Source organism: Globicephala melas, chromosome 2 (genome assembly GCF_963455315.2).
Source record: "Globicephala melas chromosome 2, mGloMel1.2, whole genome shotgun sequence".
NCBI classification, from domain to species: domain Eukaryota; kingdom Metazoa; phylum Chordata; class Mammalia; order Artiodactyla; family Delphinidae; genus Globicephala; species Globicephala melas.
Genome location: NC_083315.2, coordinates 10,945,254 through 10,968,493, shown reverse-complemented (window position 1 = coordinate 10,968,493; position 23,240 = coordinate 10,945,254). Strand labels below are relative to the sequence as shown.

General features: G+C 42.8%; 1 protein-coding gene across 6 annotated transcripts in view; it reads right to left on the bottom strand.

Moving 5' to 3' along the window:
* ARHGAP21 (Rho GTPase activating protein 21) overlaps positions 1–23,240 on the bottom strand; it is a 168,892-nt gene that overhangs the window by 126,371 nt on the left and 19,281 nt on the right. The window contains exon 1 of one of the 6 annotated variants that reach the window (XM_030837188.2): positions 299–437. The exons of the other annotated variants lie outside the window; for them this stretch is intronic. The gene's annotated coding sequence lies outside the window, so the exon portion shown is untranslated. Of the gene's footprint in view, positions 1–298; positions 438–23,240 lie in introns of those variants that run through there. 6 annotated transcript variants of the gene reach the window in all.

Sequence of the window (23,240 nt, the reverse complement as noted above, 5' to 3'; positions counted from 1 at the left end):
AGCGGACGGGAGCCGCCCCTCCTCCACGGCCGGCCGGCGGGACCCCGGCGCCCGCCGCCGGCCTTTGTGCCCTTCCCTCCTCCCGCCGGCCTTCCCTCGCTCCGCACACGCGGGCGCGGCCCCTCCGCCCCCGCCGGGCGCCCGCCGCCGCTCCCTCCGGCCCCGCGCCAGCGCCGGGGCGGGCTGGCCCGGGGTGGCGGGAAGGGAGGGAGCCAGCGGCGAGCCCGGCTCTCCCTCTCCACCCGCCCGCCGGCCCTGCGCCCCGTCGACCGAGGCGGAAAATAAAGCAGACACGCACCGGAGAAAGCGCGGCGAGTAGATCCGCACCGAGCCGGCCGGCCACCGGACGGCGCGCCCCTCACGCCCGGCGCGCACTGGACCGAGCGGGAGGACGAGCCAGCGCTGTCCTCCGCCGCCGCCGCGCTCCGAGGCCGCCGCCGCCCCCGGCCGGCCGCTCCCAGGCACCGCCGCGACCTGCCCCGGCCGGCCCCGGGCTCTCGGCCGCCGCGGGAGGGCGTGGGGCGGGGCGGCGGCCGCCGGACTCTCCCCTCGCCTCGCCGGGCCGGGCCGGGGCCGCGCTCGGGCGCCCACGACCGCCAAGTGACAGAAGTGCCTGGTTCCGCTGCCGCGCCGAGCTGTTTCCCGGGGGCGGATTTCTCGCTTCTTCCTCCCTGGATCCACCTCCTCCCACTCCACCTCCTTCCCCTCCCCTCCCCAGGGGAGGCTCTGGGGTTGAATGTTTTCTGTCTTGAATAATATGGTCCCGGGAACCGACGCTGGAGAAGAGGGATTAGCCTGGGGCGGGGGCGGGGACGGGGGGTGCTCGCCAACCCCCCCAATGTGTGTCGGGACCTACAAACCCTCACCACCACCCCGAACACCTCCCCAAAAACCAGACACACAAAATCCTCCCCGCCTTCTCCAGTCTCCCGAGCGCAGAGCGGGAGCGGCCAGGAACCCGGGCTTCCACTGGGGAAGGGACTAGGTACTTGGCGTCAGGGCCGGGGAGGGGGTCGATCATACGGCTAGACTCGCAGAATTGGGTCCCAGACTGCGGGGGACACGCCCGGGTGAGTTTTTGACCCTTTTTGCAGTGGGAGGGGTGCGATGTGGGACTTCAAGGTAAGGGAGTGTCCTCTCACGCCCGACAGACAGTAAGACAGCTTCTCATTTGGGGTGGGGGGGGTTGGGGAGAGGTCGCAGCCAAGCGCTGTTCATTCAATTCTTTGCCCTTTTTACATCTTCAGGGCAGCTGAACAATTCGGCGCAGCTAGCGGAACTGAGGAAAGGTGGCTGCGCTTCTCCACACAGCAGGTCGCAGCAGCGCGGGGTCCTGGGCCCAACCGCCGCCCCTCCCCGCCCGATTCCGGGGCTTCGCCCCAGACCCCCGGCGGCTCGCTCCGCCCCGCCGCTCCTCACAACATCTCCCGCTGCAAATGGCCCAATCGGAAGACGCGACGAGAGAACTCCAGCCAATCAGGGGCAGCTGACTCAGGCGTCCCTCCACCCTTTGCCCGCCCCCAGTAGGAAAGCCACCGCCCCTCGGACTCCCCTTCCCACCCCGCCCCCCTCCGGGGAGGTGTCTCACAGCTCCTGTCCTCGCCGGGCTGGAGTGGAGGACCCCGCCGCGGTGGCGGGGTTTGTCACCTAGTCACCCTCATCCTCGCCTCCTCCCAGACACACCCCTCCTCCCTTTCCCAGTCCTCCTGCTGGTGCTGTTGAGGGTCATTTTTATCTTCGTGCCGGCGGGGGACTGCCAGCTATTGTGTCTGATCAGCTGCCACCGCCCTCCTAAGGGGAAAAATAAAAGAACAAACCCGAGAAGCTTTGGGGTCTGCGTACCTTTTCCTTCCTTTCTTACCGCACTCTCCCCAGAAGATTTAGAGACACCTCCCCGCTCCACCCACCCCGGCCTCCACACCCAGCTCTCCGTCCGCTGCCTCGGGTCCTGTTTTTCGGTTGTTCGTGAGAAAAAAAACTAAAAACCACTCCCTGGGGCCTGAATACCTGTGCTGTAGTTTTTAGATCTGCCTAAGAGTGGAAGGTGCCGAACATCAGAATATACAACTAAATCCTCCGCCTCGATTAGGGGAACGACTCTGACTAGATCATTTTTATGTGGCCACGAAATTTGCATGTTCTTGACAGCCCCTGACAAAACTAGTCAGCCAATAACAAAGGAAAAAAAAAAAAAAGAATAAAACAGAAGGAATTCCTGCCAGTCAGTCGGTAATTTACTGAATAGCCCACTGGGCTATCCAGTTCTGGATGCGATAGGGTAAATGAACTAGAAGTGAATAGAAATGCAGGGTTCAAGTAGTGTACCTCTAGTGGGCTTATAGAATATGTCCAGAAAGGAAAAACAATTTTAAGCACAAAACAGCTCCTTACAAATGCAAATGCACGTGCATGGCATAAACTGAGTACCTCACAGCTGAGGACGTCTAGGGTTAAGGTTTTTGTCATGGAAATTTTTATAAATGTTGATTTTGAAAAAGGCTTTCAGTTTGGTAAAGGAGACTACATGTTGGCCATGGAAGGAGATATGAAAAGGAGGTAAAACACATTTTAGGAATTGTGGGAAACTAATGTAACCTAGAAAGACATTTCTGTAAGAGGTAAAAGCAGAAGGACCAGGATTACAGTCTAGCTTCAACATTTACCGGGTGACCTAGGGTAAATTTTTACTTCTGTGTATAAGTACTAGAGCTATCAAGTAATAGTAGTGACTACAGTCTATAATAGCACTGCCTGCCTGCTGAGTATTCCAGAGCTTTACACACAATTTAATAAGACAGGTACACTGCACAGCCAGGATTCAAGCCCAGGGGGTAGGGTCCAGAGTCCATGCTTCTCTCCACACCACTATCCTACCTCTAACACAGTTTTTAATAACAACAACAGAAGCTAACATTTACTTAGCTTTTCCTCTACTGATCATTGTGCTTTGTGGGTAAATGATTTAATCCTACCTCTGGGATCGGTAAGATTACGGTGTTCGAAAACTTAGGATTGTTTTTAAGAACCATTATAACTTGCTGCCATATGTATCTTATGTGTATTAGGCTATCTGGATGCAGAAGAGCAAAAGCACATAACTGAGATTTGGGAAACCTGAACCCTAGTACTCTCCTGGGACCTCCAAGTATGACAGACCCTTCCCTCTCTTGCTGGGATGTTGAGAGCATCAAATAAGACAATAGATGTAAATATTATTCCTATTAAAGTATTATGATGAAGGAGGGGTTTGTCCTGTTTTTCCAACAGGAGCCCTATGTTTTTATAACATTTCATTGGTATTTATTAGGAACATATTAACCCAGTGTAAAAAATTAGGTCTATTCCTATCTAAGTCATGAGCAGTAACAATACTTTAATAGCTGCTTGAGCTCTCATTTAGATGCATTCTGAGTAGACCCAAGTGGATGCCCTCTAGGCATCTGGGAAGTGGCAGCCATCCCTCCTCATTCTCCGTTCCAAAGGCTGACGGTATAATTGGTGGAGGATGCAAATCAAAGCCTTGGCGTTGTCTTCAGCTGCCCGTCTTGGGTGTTTCACTCATTAACACCTCCACCAGAGGGAGGGCAGAAGAAAGGAAAACCAGCCAAACCTAACTCCTGTGGCTACTTGTTAACCATTCCAGGGAGAGATCTGGTGAAACAGTAGGTTTGGGGATCATTGTAAATGAAGAGATATGGAATTAACCGTGGGTTTCGCAGTTGATATCTTCGTAGTATTCTTTATCCCAAGTATCGTGGATAAGCAAGAGCTCACAGTAATTCTAGCTTTGTTTACTTTGAAAGGCTGATATTTTCCTCTTTTGAGCATAGCTAATAAATGTATGGATTTCTTAGAATCTAACTTCTGAGAGATTTCCTTGAAACAGTCTCAGAAATTACTACAGCTATATTAGTAACAACTATAAGACAACCTTGCACACTATAATTCTTGCAATGTAGGCAAGACGTTCTTAAAGGTGGGAACTATAACCTTAAAATGTTCAGTTTTGACTTTGTTAATGACACAGTAATATTGTTTTGGTGAACCATCATCAAGGAAATATGTCAAAGCCAGAAATAGAACCGAAATGCCCTAGCCCCTGGTCTAATGTCATTCTGTAATAATCTATGGATGATTTCTACTCTCAATATAGAAGTTGGCAATTCTAAGAGGCACAAGTGTTTGCCAGCGAATTCCACAGATGAAATGTGTAATTTGCGATGGAGCGTTTGCCAAACTATATGTCTGAGGCAGTTAAGACCAATGGCCCTCAGAGGAGTAAGGCTTTTCTTGGTTTTAGGACTATACTGTAGATTTCATTTCTTATTCATACAATAGTAAAAAGACACATTATCTACTAATATTTCTTTGAAAAAGACTTTCTTGTTGAATAACTACAGAAAACTCATCTCTCTGGCAAGGCATTAAACTATTGTAATCAAGGGAAGGGAGTGATTTTCTACAATAAATAATTTCTACGGAATTCCCTGGTGGTCCAGTGGTTAGGATTTGGCGCTTTCACTGTCAGGGGCCCAGATTCAATCCCTGGTCCAGGAACTAAGATCCTGCAAGATGCGCCATGGCCAATAATAATAATTTCTAAGATTCTTCTTCCTTCATCACCTCTTTTTTTTTTTTGCGGTACGCGGGCCTCTCACTGCTGTGGCCTCTCCCGTCGCGGAGCACAGCTCCGGACGCGCAGGCTCAGCAGCCATGGCTCACGGGCCCAGCCGCTCCGCGGCATGTGGGATCTTCCCGGACCGGGACACAAACCCGTGTTCCCTGCATCGGCAGACGGACTCTCAACCACTGCGCCACCAGGGAAGCCCCATCACCTCTTTTTAATTAATAATGTAAACGATTTACTAATCTAATTCTCTGCATCTGCCAAATATATGATTTAATATTTCTGTCCACATGATTACTATCTTCGATTATTAATTTCTAATCTACAGGGTATTGATGCTGTTTTATTCCAAGTCTATAGTGCCTAGCAAGCACCACACACAATAGATACACTTGAATAATTTCTCTGCCCTCCACTTAACCTGGTCTTTCCTTTCTCTGGACTAGTACTCTGCTTGACTGTTTCTTTTTAGTTTGTTTGTTTGTTGCTATTAATTGGTTACTTGATCAGAAACAATTTTATATTATTATTTACCTGATTATTATCTCCTTTTCTATCTAAATTAGAAACTTCTCTAGGGCAGATTCCCAGGGCATTTAGTTCTTTTTCAGACCTCCATAATACCTACCACAGCTTTTACACATTTCACTGGAAAATTATTCAAGAAAAGAATGATGATTACATCACTATTACTGATAAATATTTATACCTCAAGAAATTCCTGGCTGTCCGACAGCTCTCTGGGTTGCTGGAAGATCTATGTATATGTCTGTGTGCATATGCCTAAAAGGGAAGGTATAAATTACAAGAGGTGTCCACACAGAGGACACTTGATGTGGGCCTCAATTTCCAGAAATGACACATTTTATCTCTTTACCTACCTCCACCTCTGGTGACTGAGCTGTTTTTTGGCCACGCTACCATGCCAAAAACATAGCACTTGCATTTTGGCAATAATTACAAAGCCCATAGTTTAACCGTAATTGTGGAGCAAACATTTTCTTCTGGGTTCAAATTGTTTTTCAGCACCAGCACCTCCATAATTAAAATTGAGTGGTTCGGTGTTCATATGCATCAGCATTATTAAGAGTTTATTTATATATTTTGAGAAAAAGAAAGAATAAAAATGTACACAGTTTTCTTTTATCCTAAGAATCGTGACTTCCATTTATAAGCATTCCAATTTTCCTTAAAAATATGAGGCCAGTTTTTTAAAGGTTTCCACCCACCCAACTAAATATGGGCTGGAACATCCTGTGAAAATACTGTGCAATCTGGGTAGAAACCCAGATTCAAACTGGAGAACTGAAATGTCCTCATCATCTTGGAATAGAACACTAAATTCCAACCATTCCAACTAGGAAATTGTGCTAGCAATTGATTTTGATATTACAGGCCTAAGCCAGAGCAACCAAATCTTTTTCATCAGAATGAAAAAAATATCTTAGCCTTCCCTTTCACCTTTACAAGGCAGAAGTAGGAGAGACATCAAAAGACCCCTCCACTCCTTGATTCATTGCCTGCATTCTCTTCTTTTTTTATTTATTTATTTTCTTTATTTTTTTGGCTGCGTCAGGTCTTAGTTGCAGCATGCGGGATCTTTCATTGCAGTGCGCGGGCTTCTCTCTAGTTGTGTCCTGAGGGTTTTCTCTCTCTAGTTGTGGCACGTAGTTTGTGGCATGTGGGCTCCCTCGTTGAGGCGCACAGGCTTAGTTGCCCTGAGGCATGTGGGATGCGGGATCTTAGTTCCCCGACCAGGGATCGAACCCACGTCCCCTGCATTAGAAGGCGGATTCTTTACCACTAGACCACCAGGGAAATCCTGACTGCATTCTCTTCTAATCCAAAAGTCAACTAACCAAGGGTTCTACCTTCAGATAGGAAAGGTTTGCAGGATAATATGTGGCAGTTCACATCTGGGCTTCAGTAGGATAGATGCAGGCTTGCATAACTTTTCTCCCAAAAGATTTTTTCAATTACGTTTTAACTTTTAAAAATTGCAACACAGAAAGAAAAAAGTAGATATTGCAACTAGGAGAGAGCTCAATCTTGTGTCACATCCTATGAACCCACCCTCTCGCCCTCTTCCAGCCTCCTACTGTGGCTCTTCATTGGCTGGATCCACTCAAAGATAATTCATTAGCTGTGTCTTTATATACATAGAAAATCTAGATAGCAAATCTGATCACAGATGGATGGAAAGAAAATAAAAGGATTGATGTAAACGTTTTAATTTGGAGAGGAAAAGGGGAAGATGAAATAAAGAAGCATATTATTCTAAAGTGAAAGAAAAGATGTATTATAGAAGACAACTCACCACAGTAAACAGAAGAAAACTAGAGACAAATGTTTTCCACCCAGTAAACAAGAAAAATAGAGACAAATGTTTTCCACCCTGAAGGAAATCAAATATGTCAAAAGTGAAATGACAAGATGGGACGTCCCTGGTGGCGCAGTGATTAAGAACCCGCCTGCCAATGCAGGAGACACAGGTTCGATCCCTGGTCCGGGAAGATCCCACATGCTGCGGAGCAACTAAGCCCATGCACCACAACTACTCAGCCTGCGTGCCACAGCTACTGAAACCCATGTGCCTAGAGCCCGTGCTCCACAACAAGAGAAGCCGCCGTGATGAGAAGTCTGCGCAGCGCAACAAAGAGTAGCCCCCACTCACCACAACTAGAGAAAGGCCATGTGCAGCAACAAAGACCCAATGCAGCCAAAAATAAATAAATAAATACATTTATTAAAAAAAAGTGAAATGACATGACAATGAATGAGATCTAAAAGGAGACGGGAAGAGCTAAGGGTAGATACTGAGAGGGAAAAAAAAAGATCATACCACTGCAGAAGTAATAACTGAATTATAAGGAATAAGAAGAAACATCTGGCAGAAAATAGTGGGGTAGATTACAGGCTTTTAAAAAGCATTTCAAATACAAAGGAAAAGGACAAAGAGGTTAAAGTGATTAGACAGGAGATAAAAAATATGGAGGACAAGTAACCAAAATCCAATTTAGAGAAATTGATGCCTCTGACATAGAGTTTAGAACTAATGAAACTAGAAAAATTATTAAAAGATGTAAAATGTCCTCCTATATCTGTTCTCTCCTTCCATAAAAATAGTGTTTGAGCTGGCCACATGGTGAATAAGCTAGACTTGATTTCACAGCCTTTCTTCTAACTAGGTGTGGCCCTAATACTAAATTTTAGGCAATGAAATGTGAGCAGGAATGGGTGTCTGCCACGCTGGAGGCCTTCCTTAAAAGACTGAACCTGTGCCTTCCTAACCCTTTTCCCCCTTCATGATGGCTGGAAAAAAGGATTCCCAGATTTAGCAAATAAAAGTAAAGAATGCCCCGTTCAGTTTGAATGTCAGATAAACGAAGAACACATTTTCAGTATATTTCAATTATTGTGTGAGATATACTTGTCCTAAAAAATTATTCATTGTTTATCTACAATTCAAATTGAACTGGGTGTCCTATATTTTATCTGGGGATCTTCCTTTAGATACTGAGAATGGGAGCATCTCCTTTGATCCAGAGATGGAAGTCACCTGTGGAAGATGCTAGAGACATTGCCACAGGCCTGAATTGCCTACTTCTGGCTTGTTACCAGAAACAGACATAACCTTCCATGTAACCACTTCTATATATAAGAACCACTGTATTTTTAAGATCTTTTTGGTATAGGAGTTTAGCTTTTGTCTAAACTATATGTGAACACTATTTTGCAATGCCAAAGATTAAAAAGACTTACCATGTTTCAGGAATTATTAAAAGAGAATAATTACTTGGGGGAAGTTGTTAAACTCTGATTATTCAAAAAAAAAAAAGGAATCCTAAAAGTAAACCAAAGTGAATCATTTAAAGCAGGGGATGACAAACTATGCCCCACAGACCAAATCCAGTCTGCTGCCTGTTTTTGTAAACTAAGTTTTATGGGGATACAACCATGGTTATCTGTTTACTTGTCTACGGCTGCTTCAGCACTGTAATAGCAGAGGCAGGACACTGCAACAGAGACCATACTGCCTGCAAAGCCTAAAGTATTTCCTATCTGGCTCTCTCCAGTAAAAGTGTACTGACCTGTGGCCCAAAGGAAAAACATTATTAACCGCAGAACTCTTCTCAGTATGAATTGATATAAAAGAGTTTTGAAGAAAAAAAGGTGCCTTAAAGATGACACACCCACACTTAAAAGCCGCAGAAAGACACTCTCAACTATGTAGATATTTGGGAAATGTACCACCTTTCCTCAAAACAATTATATGATATGACCCTATAATCCACTAAAACAGGGTTCAGAGTAAGTATAAAAGGACTGAAACAACTGATTATATAGAATGTACACATTATACATCTTGAAAGAAAGGTCCTACAATGAAAAGTAATAATGCTGTCAGTATAATATATGAGAATCAAAATGAGGGTACAAAAACTTGAGAGGTGGAAGGACAAAGAAAGGTGAAAAAGTGTTAATTGCAGTAATTTCCTCAGTGGTTATAGGGAGTTAGTATTCCCTAATAGTATTCTTCTGGTATCTAAGGCAGAAATGTTGAGTGACTAAATAATTAGAAATAATGTGAAAAGACAAGCCACAGACTAGCAGAAGATATATGTCACTGATATAACCCACCAAGGATTTATATCGACAGTTTATAAAGAGCCCCTATAAACCAATAAATACAATAGAAAAGATAAATATGCAATTCACAAAAGAGGAGACACAGGTGGCCACTGACCATAATAAAAGATGCTTGATATCAATGGAATCAGCATAATGCAAATTAAAATGATAATGAGACCATTTCAAACCCATCAGCCTGACAAAAAATAAGTCTGATGACATCAAGGGCTGAAGTGTTGATGAAAACAGAAGCTCTTACACACTGCAGGTGGGAAATATAAATTCATCAAACCAGTAAATGGCAACTCTACTTGCTCAGTCTCCAACCCCTGGATTGTCTGCAAAAGTTGTAATGACTATTACCTCCACCTTGATACTCAAAAGGGGTCTCAAGTGTAAAATGCCTTAATCTGCTTTTCCCATATTAACCGGCAACGCTGTTTATTCTGTTGCTTCAGACCAAAAACTTTGAGGCAGCCTTGACTTTGCTTTCTCTCACATCCCCCATCTCACCACCAGTAAGCTTTGTTAGCTCTAATATTAAATCGTATCCAGAATCTGATCACCTCCACAGCTATCACTCACGTCTAAGCCAAGTCATCTGTCACCTGGATGGTGATGACAGTCTTTAACCAATCTTGGAGTTTCTGCCCACAACTTTGCTAGTGCCTGCTCTCAACACTGGACCCAGTGTCACCATTTTAGTATCTAAGTCAGGTCGGGTCACTTCTCTGCTTAGAACCTTCTACTGGCTTCCCATTTCCCTCAGATAAAAATCCCAAATTCTTACAATAGTTCCCCTTTGTTCTATGTTGAGCCACCTCCTGTCTACTGGTTCCAGTGCAGCCACACCTATACCCTTGCTGTTCTTCAAACACACACACACACACACACACTCACCTCCTGCAGCTCACCTTCTGTTTGCACCTGCTGTTTCCCCAGCCTAGACTACACTTTTCCCCAGATATCCACTTGGGTTCCTCTCCCTCATTTTATGCAGTCTTTCGCTCAAACATCACTTTACTAGACAGGTCTTCCCTGAGTCCCCAGCCCGACTTAAAACGGTACCATATCTGCCCACCCCACCCAAAGCCAACTGCTCTCTCCCCACTGCTTACACTTTATTTAATTTTTCAAAGCACTAACCCTAACCCTAATTGCCACCTGGTGTTTAATATTGTTATTTATTGTCTCTCTTCCCAGATTAGAATGTAAACCTCAGAAGAACAGGAAATAAGTCTCTTGTTTATTGCTAAATCCCTGTGCCTAGAACAGGCCTGGCATACACTAGACACCCAATAAAATATGTGCTGAAGAGTAAATGAAAACCACTTTTCAAGCACATTTTAAAATATAATAGCGAGGAAAATTGAGGATGTACACACTCTATTCTAGACGAAATCTACTTCTGGATATCTACCCAGAGAAACTGTCCCTTTTAAATCCAAGCAGAAAGTATAAAGTAACCCTTTCTAGAAAAGCTGAAATAATACGCTCTTCAGTAGGTAAACAAAAATCAGTTTTGTTTAAGTGATCCAAATCTATTTAGCAGGTAAAATGAAAATATCAACAAATATCAATTTATATCAAAAGAATTACGTTGAGTGAAAAGGCAAATTGTGATAAGATGAGCAGTTTGATGATGTAAATATTATATACATATGTATCCATATATGTAACATATATTGTTTATAATATACACATGTGAATGAAAAGTATAAAAATCATGGAATGATACACATCAACTTCAGGAGGGAAGGAGGAAAGAAAGAAAAGAGGGATGGGGAAAGGGTTTAGCTGAAACATTTTGGGTCTTTAAAATAAAAAGCTCTGAAGACATATCATAAACATACTTTACCCCACACACCTATGGTCACCTAATCTATGACAAAGGAGGCAAGAATATACAATGGAGAAAAGGCAGCCTCTTCAATAAGAGGGGCTGGGAAAACTGGACAGCTACATGTAAAAGAATGAAATTAGAACATTTCCTAACACCATACACACAAATATACTCAAAATGGATTAGAGACCTAAATGTAAGGCCAGACACCATCAAACTCTTAGAGGAAAACATAGGAAGAACACTCTTTGACATAAATCACAGAAAGATCTTTTTTGACCCACCTCCTAGAATAATAAAAATAAAAACAAAAATAGACAAATGGGACCTAATGAAACTTAAAAGCTTTTGCACAGCAAAGGAAACCATAAACAAGATGAAAAGACAACCCTCAGAATGGGAGAAAATATTTGCAAATGAAGCAATTGACAAAGGATTAATCTCCAAAATATATAAACGGTTCATGCAGCTCAATATCAAAAAAACAAACAACCCAATCAAAAAATGGGTGGAAGGCCTAAATAGACATTTCTCCAAAGAAGACATATAGATGGCCAAGAGGCACATGAAAAGATGATCAACATCACTAATTATTAGAGAAATGCAAATCAAAGCTACAATGAGGTATCACCATACACTGGCCATCATCAAAAAATCTGCAAACAATAAATGCTGGAGAGGGTGTGGTGAAAAGGGAAGCCTCCGGCACTGTTGGTGGGAATGTAAACTGATACAGCCACTATGGAGAACAGTATGGAGCTTCCTTAAAAAACTAAAAATAGAACTACCATACAACCCAGCAATCCCACTACTGGGAATATACCCAGAGAAAACCATAAGATACATGCACCCCAATGTTTATTTCAGCACTATTTACAATAGCCAGGACATGGAAACAACCTAAATGTCCATCAACAGATGAATGGATAAAGAAGATGTGGCATATATATTCAATGGAATGTAACTCAGCCATAAAGAGGAACGAAATTGGATCATTTGTAGAGATGTGGATGGACCTGGAGTCTGTCATACAGAGTGATGTAAGTCAGAAAGAGAAAAACAAATATTGTATATTAATGCATATATGTGGAATCTAGAAAAATGGTACAGATGAACCTATTTGCAGGGCAGGAATAGAGACACAGACATAGAGAACAGACATGTGGATACGGGGAGGGATGGGGAGGGCGGGATGAACTGGGAGATTAGGATTGACAAATATACACTACCATGTGTAAAACAGATAGCTAGTGGGAACCTGCTGTATAGCACGGGGTGCTCAGCTTGGTGCTCTGTGATGACCTAGATGGTTGGGATGGGGGGATGGGAGGGAGGTCCAAGAGGGAGGGGATATATGTATACATATAGATGATTCACTTCATTGTACAGCACAAACTAACACAACATTGTAAAGCAACTATACTCCAATAAAAAAATATAAAGTTAAAAAAATAACATATATATTTAGACATAATATAGTATGTAATACAATCTATCTATTTCCACAACATATATTGAAACCAGAAAATCTGAACAGCATTTGTCTTTGGGGTGAGGAACTGCGAATGGCGAAGGAGAGGAAAAAGCACCTTGATCACCATTTGGAGTTTTTTTCCTAAAATTATTTATGAGAAAGCATTACTTCCATTTTTTAAATGACAAATTTAAAATGCCTTTCTTCAGTCCTTGTTGGGGCAAACAGATAGGAAAATAAAAAACACTGAGGACCTGAATAACATAATTAACAAGCTTGAAATTATAAGTATCTATCAAACTCTCTCTCTAAAAATAAAAGACTACCTTCTCTCAAGGCTCCCATGAAACCACGATAAGAATTGACTATATGTCAAGCCATAGAAAAGATTTTGGTACATTCTACAAGGCAGAAATAGCATAAAATAGTTTTACCACATACAACTCGAAATTGGGTTTTTTTTAAGTGGAGGCAAAGCCTTCAACCCTTGGGAATTATTCATGTGCTCCCCTAGACAACTCTTGTATTAATTACACAGGTGACCAAAATCCAAATGTCAGAGTACCAACAAAAGAAGGAAAATGAGAACAGTAGTTGTCAAAGTCTGAGGAATGTGAGCAAAGGTGTACTTATAAGAACATTCATAACCTCATATATTTTCACTACCAAAAAAGAAACAATGAAAATGATTTTTAGAAATCAAGAAATTAGAAGAAAAGTTAAACCTAAGGAAAGCAGAATGAGAGAATTAATAAAAGTAAAACACTGCATCAAATAATTGAAAAGCAAAAAGCAGTGCAAATTACAAATAAAACTTGTAATAAAAGCAACAACACAAATAAATCATTTGATTATTTAATAAGAAAAAAAGAGAAGAAAACATGAATACCTGGAAATAAGAATAAGAAAATAACCACAGAAATGGAGGAAATGTAAGAGAAGTAAAAGCAAGAGCTTGATAATATATCTGAAAACAGGGAAAATATAAAATTCCAAAAGTTGACTGAAGACAAAGCCTACGTGGACTTCCCTCATGGCACAGTGGTTAAGAATCCGCCTGCAAATGCAAGGGACACGGGTTCGAGCACTGGTCCTAGAAGATCCCACATGCCGCGAGGCAAGTAAGCCCCTGTGCCACAACTACTGAGCCCGCATGCAACAACTACTGAAGCCCGCGTGCCTAGAGCCTATGCTCTGCAACAAGAGAAGCTAACACAATGAGAAGGCCGTGCACCGCAACGAAGAGTAGCCCCCGCTCACCACAATTAGAGAAAGCCTGCACGCAGCAACAAAGACCCAACGCAGCCCAAAAAAAAAAAAAAAAACAAAACAGCAAAAAAGTGCCATAAATAAAATGCTTTCTGGATACAGAAATTTCTTGTACAGCTCTTTAAGGAACAGATAATTCCTATGCAATTTAAATGGCTCTAGGGCATAAATAAAGAAGCAAAAAAATTTAAACAATTTTCTAAAGCCTGAATGATGAATATATGCCGGAAGAAGAAAGCCATGAGCCAATTTCAGATGTGAATAGTGATTTCTAAGATTTTTCTTAAAATACTGGTATTAACTTTAAGCAAAATATTAAATAATATCCCATGATGGGAGGCAGGGGGGAGAGGTTCATTGAAAAAATCGAAATATTGTTAAAAATTAGGACATCTGGGCTTCCCTGGTGGCACAGTGGTTGAGAGTCCACCTGCCGATGCAGGGAACACGGGTTCGTGCCCCGGTCTAGGAAGATCCCACATGCCGCGGAGCGGCTGGGCCCGTGAGCCATGGCCGCTGAGCCTGCGCGTCCGGAGCCTGTGCTCCGCAACGGGAGAGGCCGCAACAGTGAGAGGCCCGCGCACAGCAAAAAATAATAATAATAATTAGGACATGTCCCCATTTTAATACATCAGGTTAGTTACAGTTGAACCATTCCGTACTTACTCGATAAAATTCCTTAGACTTCAGTTTCCAGGAAGATGGAGTAGACATACTTTTCCCTATTCCTCTTACTAAGAATAGTTAAAAACCTAGACATCTTATACCTCAAAGGTTTTTTTTTCTTTGCTCACTTCACATATCCATTATGAATCAGTTGTACATCATTTTCTCTACATCTTTTTTTTTTTTTTTTTTTTGCGGTACGCGGGCCTCTCACTGTTGGGGCCTCTCCCGTTGCGGAGCACAGTTTCCGGACGCGCAGGCCCACCGGCCATGGCTCACGGGCCCAGCCACTGCGCGGCATGTGGGATCTTCCCGGACCGGGGCGCGAACCCGTGTCCCCTGCATCAGCAGGCGGACTCCCAACCACTGTGCCACCAGGGAAGCCCTCTCTACATCTTCTTAACTCGAGAACACAGTTTGATGGAACAGCCTTTACCTAAAATTTTCTGGTCTCACGGAAGAGGATAAAGCAAAATAAATTAGAGTGTTGGGAAGAATATTCACTATAAACTTTGATATATTTTCTTTTGGTGGTGTGGGTAGGATTAAAGGACAACATGGCTACTATTTTCTGCTTTTCATATTTTTGTAACATTACAGGATTTTGCAACAAATATGTATTAATTTTAAACTAATATTTGAGTTAAAAAGTGAAAAAATCTGATTTCAATCTCTCTGCCTTAATTGAAACACATGCTTTTTCCCCCCAGTCACTAGTGGACATGGAAAATAATGTGTGATCATTCATGTAACAATGCTTGAAAACATTTACTAAATAAATTTATAGTTTTTAAAAACTAATCTTGCTTGAATCAAACACACCATTGAGTGAGACGTTCTGTATATACTGCATCAAGCTATAAGAAAATTCAAAGCCTAGTCAGAAAAAAAAGTACCCATGCATCAAACAACTTCAGAGCATGACCATATATGTGATGCACTGCAGAATTTTATTAACCAGAACTGAAAACACAGAGACAGAAAAATGGTATTTCCTAGGGGATTTTATGACTTTTCCTCTATGTGAAGAAAGCGAAAAGAGCCGGGGTGGTGGGCATAGAGCCGCAAGTTCTTCTGGCCATCGTAGAGTGGCTTGGTTCTGCCATCGGCCAAGAGTAAAATCCCAGTGGACCATTTTCAGTTTGGAGGATGTATGCTATGGGGCAGTGGAAGAGAGTGAAGTGATAGGAAAAACAGAGTGGTGATGAGGATGTGTATGGCTGAGAAAGAAGAGATACTTTTAGCATATTTCCGTAAAAGTGAAGGAGGACTGTCTAAAGAGGACAGTGGTGTTCCTTCTGTGTGGTGTTCTGGGTAAGACCCCATACTGTCCCCATGAAGAAAGTCTTCTATAAAGAGTTATAGGTGCTTGTCCCAGAGATAAGGATCCTCCCTACTCCCATGTGATATCAATGCAGCAAGCCCTTGGCATCTTCAAGAGACACCTACTAATAGGTTAGCCAACCCCCAAATTCTCAGGAGTAACTCAAGGAACCACATGCACATACTGCTCTGACCTCTAGGGACTGACCGCAGATGGAGATAAGGGTAGGAGAATACATTTTTCTACAGCTCCTCTTTCCTGAGACACTTAGAGGGAGCTTGTATGTAGTTTAAAACAAAAACGAAAACAAAAAACGGTAATTTCAAAATCCAGGCAGTTGTCCTTTTAGCCATGGGGTTGAGGACTGTATTGTTTGGAAAGACATCGTGAGGGACCTCATTTCCTACTGGCATGGCTGGGAGGGAGAGAAAGAAAATAAGAATATTGAACTTGCCCTGCGATATAACGTAGAATATGCTCTCTACTGTAAACAGGGCAGCTGTGCGGATTTTGTTGCTTCTAGGAAACTCTTTCTTTCCTTTAATGTGGACGTAGACAAGTCTGTCCCTGAGAATTGCTTGTTCTCGGGAGAAGAAAGTGTGAATGTGTGTGAGGGGGCGGAAGTGGGTGTACCTATGTAGGAGTGTGTTTGAGTCTGTTTCCTCAGAGTTACTCACAAAGACTGGTAGCCTCAGAAGGAATGGGGACTTTCATCTCATTTTGATGCAAAGATCTCAAACACCAGGAGCCCTGGACTGCCACAACCCCAACCTTGGACAGTTCACCTGTCAGAACTCACCTGGATGATTCTGCTGAGGCCTCCAAGTAGCCTCTTATGTGAGGGATTGTCTAAAGCAGGGGTTGGCAAGCTAGGCCCCAGGGGCCAGGTCTGGCCCACTGCCTGTTTGTGTAAATAAAGTTTTATTGGAACAGCCCCGCCCATTTGTCTACATATTGTCTACGGAGCAGCAGGGTTGAGTAATAGTGACAGAGACCACACAGCCCACAAAGCCTAACATACTGACTACATAAACTTTTGCAGAAAAAGTTTGCTGACCCCTGGTCAAATGTCAACACTTCCAAAGGGAAAATTCCATATAAACATTATCCTTGAAAATCCTTTAGGAAGTGAAGACAGACACATTGTCACCTAGTAAGTCCCAACCAGTGTTTCCTCCAGCAACAGAGGACGTCATTGTTGCTTCAACTGGATGACTAATTAAGTGGTTGGCATATGTTTAGGGACTGTGTTATGTGAAAAATGCATGTACCTAATATCAGAATTTCACTTAGCACAGCAAAATGAGAAGCTCAGAGAAATGCTACCAACAGAGGGCACGCAGACTCATGGCTCCCAACTCATTTTCGCTTTTGGCCAAAAGCTTTTTAAGAAGAAGGTGGGCAGAGTCATCTGCACTCTACAAATTGTCACTGCTCACTTTTTTTTAATATATAAATTTATTTATCATATTTATTTATTGTTGGCTGTGTAGTGTCTTTGTTGCTGCGTGTGGGCTTCTCATTGAGGTGGCTTCTCTTGTTGCGGAGCACGGGCTCTAGGCATGCGGGCTTCAGTAGTTGTGGCTCACAGGCTTCAGTAGTTGTGGCTCACAGGCTCTAGAGCACAGGCTCAGTAACTGTGGTGCACAGGCTTAGTTGCTCCACGGCATGTGAGATCTTCCCGGACCAGGGATCGAACCCGTGTCCCCTGCGTTGGCAGGCGGATTCTTAACCACTGCGCCACCAGGGAAGTGCCTGATCACTGTTTTTAAGGAGGATTGTAGAGTCGATTTTAAGTGAGTGGACGCATCTGCAACCCCCTTTTGGGAAATGGACTGAGAGTTGTGGATGCTACGGATTGCCCTGGTTACGGAGGCGTCATTTCAGAGGGAGGGAAGGATTTTTCCAGTACTGTAAAGAATTGGAGAAGGGCCTTTCTACAGAGAGAGAGAGGGACAGAGGCAGCGAGGAAAGTAGATCTTGAAACAGGGAAGACTGGCTAAGCACTGCAATGTGCCAGGACAGGGCCCTGTAAGGAGTGTTGTTTCTTTTCCTTTTGTCTTAGACTGAGAACAGCTATATTTTGCCTCCTGTTTAAAGTTCCTTTGCCTACATTGTCATCTCTCCAGTGAGTTGCAAACTTTCAGTAAATCTTCTCACGGACTCAGTGTCATGGTATCATGGTACTAGGGGGAAGCCAAGGATGGGGCGGAAGACAGCATCTGCCCTTCCCCACATCACCCCTCCGCCTAGCATGGCACGACAGCGTTTTATTAAGGAAGGCTGGGAGTGCCAAGGTTTGGGGCAGCAACCAGCCCCACATTGGACAGAGGCTCAACACAAAAGCTGGAAGCCTTGGGAGGGAACAGAGGGGAGCGGAGGTGCAGCTACACGGTTACATGATTGCGGGACAAACAGGAGATAAACGTGCTCCTCCTTTCCCGGCAAATATACTATCGAAACATGAGTGGCTCTTGAAAATGATGGAAAATATGACTGTGTGTGTCGGGGGGTTGGGGGTAGGGGGAGAGGAAGGTAAATACATGAATTACAGAAACATGGGAACGTTGCACAATGGAATGTTTCTGATGGATATCTTCACACCAAAAGTGAACTGCTCTCTTCACTTTCACCAGCATCTTCCTTCTCACCCATAGGCCATTTTTAAAGGTTCACATAAAGATGTTATACAGTGAGCCCAGCCATGACAAGGGGAAAACTGCAAGACTGAATTGAGAGGTACCTGCCCTTGCTCTCCAGCCTGTAGCGCATCTCATTCAAATTTGTGCTGCAGCCCAATTACAACCTGCTACATGTCAGAGACCTCCAGTTTGTTCATGAACACCCAAACTGCAAAATCTAACTTACTAGTTTTTTTTACTAGTAAAATTTAGGAGCATTTAAAAAAATTTTATTGAGGAATAATTGACAAATAGAGCTGTATGTATTTAAAGGGTACAACGTGATGATTTTAAACACATAGACATGGAATGATTACCAAGATCAAGATAACTAATTTACTAATTAAAAATTGAGCTAACGGGCTTCCCTGGTGGTGCAGTGGCTAAGAATCCGCCTGCCAATGCAGGGGACACGGGTTCAAGCCCTGGTCCAGGAAGATCCCACATGCCACGGAGCAACTAAGCCCGTGAGCCACAACTACTGGGCCTGCACTCTAGAGCCCACAAGCCACAACTACTGAGCCTGCGCTCTAGAGCCCGTGAGTCACAACTACTGAGCCCGCGCACCACAACTACTGAGCCCGCGCGCCTAGAGCCTGTGCTCCACAACAAAGAGAAGTCACCTCAATGAGAAGCCCGCGCACCACAACGAAGAGTAGCCCCCTCTCGCCACAACTAGAGAAAGCTCGCACACAGCAACAAAGACCCAACGCAGCCAAAAATAAATAAATAAAACGAATAAATTTATTTAAAAAAAGGAAAAAAAATTTAAAAATAAAATAAAATAAAATTGAGCTAATTACTGAAGAGGGAACTTAAATCCTTGATGTAAAGTCTGATTTAGAATTCCAGTTACATTTTTGAAAAATGCAGCTTCATCAGGCTAGGAATTGAGCTGATAAAAACAGCAAATTAAATGGCACCTGGATTTGATCAAACACATAAAGATTTGATCAACCCGGGCTGTATATTTGAAATTTCTGGGAGCTCTAAAAACTCCTGAGACTCAGGCCACACTGGAAACCTATCAATTCAGCTCTCTGGGGGTGGGGCCCGGGCACCAGTGTTTTTGAAAACTCCTCAGGTGATCCCATCCTGCATTCAAGACTGGACATTGCTCTGAATGCAAGTAGAGAAAAAGGGAATGGTTACATCACAGAAGCCTGCAGAGGCCTGACACTTCAAGAAGTGCGTAAAGCTTTGCATCTCTGCTTTCTTTTATTCTAGAGCAGAAGGCGTTTTAGGAGTTCTGATTGAGCCCAGAAATGTGAACTGTTCTATTTAGACTTCATGAAAGCACATGTGGGCGATGTTGCCATGAAATCACTCTAACCATCTGGCAATGCAACAGGAAGTTATTCTGGTATCGAATAAAGTGAAACAAGTAGGGTGAGGCAGCAATTCAAACTTATCAAAATAGCTTTGATTTTCTGAGTGGTAGAGAAGAGTATTCATCCTTTCCAAAGGGATTTTTTTCCTTCTTCCTTATTTCTATAGAAAAGATTTCTTAAGCTAAGATTTAATTTGGGTCTATTATTTTAAGAAATAAAATAAACCCTAATACTTCAAAGGCTTTAATAAAAACATAAAGCTCTACTTCTTAGTCTCATGGAGGAGAATGTATAAATCCAATTAATGGGCATTTGAAGTGAATACTGGAGCCCCATTAAAACTGAAACAGCTTTAAAATGTATGAAAGACTTGACAGGTACAGGGCCAAGTTGGGAACAGGAAGCATTATTGTAGGCAGGGGGGTGAGGGGAAAACGGTCTCTATATTATGCGTTTACCATCACTTAGGGGGTGAGGCATCTCGAGGTAATCACCATAACATCAACTGTTCTGTCTTGACACTGTTTTATTTTATTGGTCACGCTGTGTCTTTTCATAGACTTTTCATGTGCTCTCATGAGTTCTATTTTCTTAACCTCTCCATTTGAAGACTTTCTCTAAGCCCTGCCATCACCCTACCTCGCCCTACCCATGCCACCCCCTCAGCCATAAACGATGTTAGAGTGGTAAGTCTGAGTGTGCCTTTTTGTTGCCTTTGAACATAGAAATATGGTTTTCCAGATTTAGGAACATTATCCATTTCTTAATTAAACATTTTATTTTGGGGAAATTGTGGCTTCACATGCCATTGTGAGAAATGATGCAAAGAGAGACTGTGTTCCCATTACCTCGTTTCTCCCCATGGTAACATCTTGCAGAACTATAGTAGACGGACTTCTCTGGTGGCGCAGTGGTTAAGAATCTGCCTGCCAATTCAGGGAACATGGGTTCGAGCCCTGGTCTGGGAAGATCCCACATGCCGCAGAGCAACTAAGCCCATGAACCACAACTACTGAGCCTGCACTCTAGGGCCCGTGAGTCACAACTACTGAGCCCACGTGCCTAGAGTCCATGCTCTGCAACAAGAGAAGCCACCGCAATGAGAAGCCCAGGCACCGCAACGAAGAGTAGCCCCCGCTCACCACAACTAGAGAAAGCCTGCAGCGACAAAGACCCAACACAGTCAAAAATAAATAAATTAAATAAATAAATTTAAGAAAACAAACAAAAAAAAACTATAGTAGAACCTGGTACATATATACAATGGAATATTACTCAGCCATAAAAAAGAGTGAAATAATGCCATGTGCAGCAACATGGATGGACCTAGAGATTATCATACTAAATGAAGTAAGTCACACAGAGAAAGACAAATACCATATGATATCACTTGTATGTGGAATCCAAAATATGATACAAGTGAACTTATTTACAAAACAGAAACAGACTCACAGACTTCAAAAACAAACTTATGGTTACCAAAGAGGAAAGGTGCGGGGAGGGATAAATTAGGAGTTTGGGATTAACATATACACAGTACTATATAGAAAGCAGATAATCAACAAGGACCTACTGTATAGCACAGGGAACTCTACTCAATATTCTGCAATAACCTAAATGGGAAACGAATTTGAAAAAGAATAGATACATGTATAGGTATAACTAAATCACTTTGCTGTACATCTGAAACTAACAACACTGTAAATCAACTATACTCCAATATAAAATAAAAACATTTTTTAAAATGACTTAGGAAAAAAGATTGTGAATCACTATATTGTACACCAGTAACATATAATATTGTACAGCAACTATACTTCAATTAAAATAAATTAATTTAAAAAAACTATAGTAGGGCTTCCCTGGTGGCACAGTGGTTGAGAGTCCGCCTGCCGATGCAGGGGACAGGGGTTCGTGCCCCGGTCTGGGAAGATGCCACATGCCGCGGAGCGGCTGGGCCCGTGAGCCATGGCTGCTGAGCCTGCGCGTCCGGAGCCTGTGCTCCGCAGCGGGAGAGGCCACAACGGTGAGAGGCCCGCGTACCGCAAAAAAAACCCCAACAAAACAAACAAACAAAAAACTATAGTAGAACCTGGATATTGACATTGGTACAGCCAAGATCAAGGACACTTCATGGACGCAACCAAGAATCCCTCAGGTTGTCCCTTTCTGTGACCCACATGTCTCTCCCACTCCACACCCCTTCTTAACCCTCGGCAACTATAATGTCCTCCATTTCTATAATTTTATCATTTCAAGAATGTTGTATAAATGGAATCATACAGTCTGCCACCTACCGGGACCACCTTTTTTCACTCAACGTAATTCTCTGGTGATTCATCCAGGTTGTCGTGTGTATCGATAGTTTGTTCCTCTTGATGACTAAGTAGTCCTCCACAATGTGGCCATCTCACAGTTTGTTTTACTATGCACCCGAGGAAGGACATCTGGGTTCTTTCCAGTTTGGGGTTGTTATGAATCAAGTGGCAATAAAAATATTTGTGTACAGGTTTTTGCATGAACATAAGTTTTCATTTCTCTGGGATAAATACCCAGGACTGCAATTGTTGGGTCATATGCTAATTACAGGTTTTTTAAGAAACTGCCGAAGTGTTTTCCAGGGTGACTCTACCTCTTTACAGTCCCTCCAGCAATGTGCGAGGGATCGAGTTTCTCCACACCCTTGCCAGCATTTGGTGTTATTATTTTTTATTGTAGCCATTCTGATAAGTGTGTCGTAATAGCTCATTGTGGTTTTAATTTACATTTCCCTAATGGCTGTTGACATAGAACACCTTTTCATGTACTCTTCTTATGTTTGTTTTACATATACTGTCCAGGTTTTCAGCTGCATTTAGCAGCAACGAGAAGGGAAGTACCACATTATCCTCTATGGTGAGTTAAAATAGAACAGCAGTTATAAGGGGGCAGGTTCTGCTCTCACACGGCCAAGGTCCAAATCTTAGCTTAATCAAATCCTGGCTTTGCAAACTTGGTCAACCACTCTTTCCTCGGTTTTCCACTCTGCAAAACTGGAAGAACACCTATCTTGTTTTGAGGATTTAATGAACTACTGCAAAACACTTCAAGTAATATGTTCAATCACTTCTAGTTATTATATAGAATTCATATGCCTTGTATAAAATTGATTATATGATTTGACAAAATTTTAATATTTGCTTCACACTCATCTAGTTTTTAATATTACAGAAAACTATTTTGATGCCAACCTACTTTTCCTTTTTTAAGTGACCTTTTCTGGGTGTGTCAAGACTGCCTGACATGAAGACCAAGGGATAGTGAAATCTTTGTTGAATCACCTTCATAAATATCTGTTTAATTTATCTCCTCATCTATACTAATGGAATGAAATGGCTGAATGAGGTTTCTTTC